Source organism: Nothoprocta perdicaria, unplaced genomic scaffold (assembly GCF_003342845.1).
Source record: "Nothoprocta perdicaria isolate Ctin4 unplaced genomic scaffold, notPer1 scaffold_7, whole genome shotgun sequence".
NCBI classification, from domain to species: domain Eukaryota; kingdom Metazoa; phylum Chordata; class Aves; order Tinamiformes; family Tinamidae; genus Nothoprocta; species Nothoprocta perdicaria.
In genome coordinates, this window is record NW_020455976.1 from 9,109,581 (window position 1) to 9,109,993 (window position 413).

Consider the following 413-nt stretch of genomic DNA (forward strand, 5'->3'; position numbering starts at 1 on the left):
TCGAATCGTGACTAGGTGAAGCAGGGGTGATGTCCCAGGTTAGTGGCATTAGCAACAAGCAGGATTTAAGAAAACACGAATGYCTGAGTGGGAAGCCTGTCGCAGGCAGCTGACACGCCGCGGGAACGGCTCCAACGCGGCTCATCCTTCACGCGGGGGTTACATAACGGCTCCGTGGCAGCTCGGGCTGCAATCGCCCGGTGCACAGAGCGCCGGCAGCCGAAGCCCTTAGGAGCCACCGCTGCCTCTTCCCCGGTGCTGCTGCTGCTGCTCCCGCCTTGCCCGGCTCCTCCGGGACCCCCCCGGGGCCGTCCCGGCTCCCGCGGCGGCAGCGCGGTCAGGAAACCCCCGGGATCGCCCCGGCGCCGGGAGCCGCCCCCGCTCCGCGCTCCGCTCCGCCCCGCGCTGCGCTG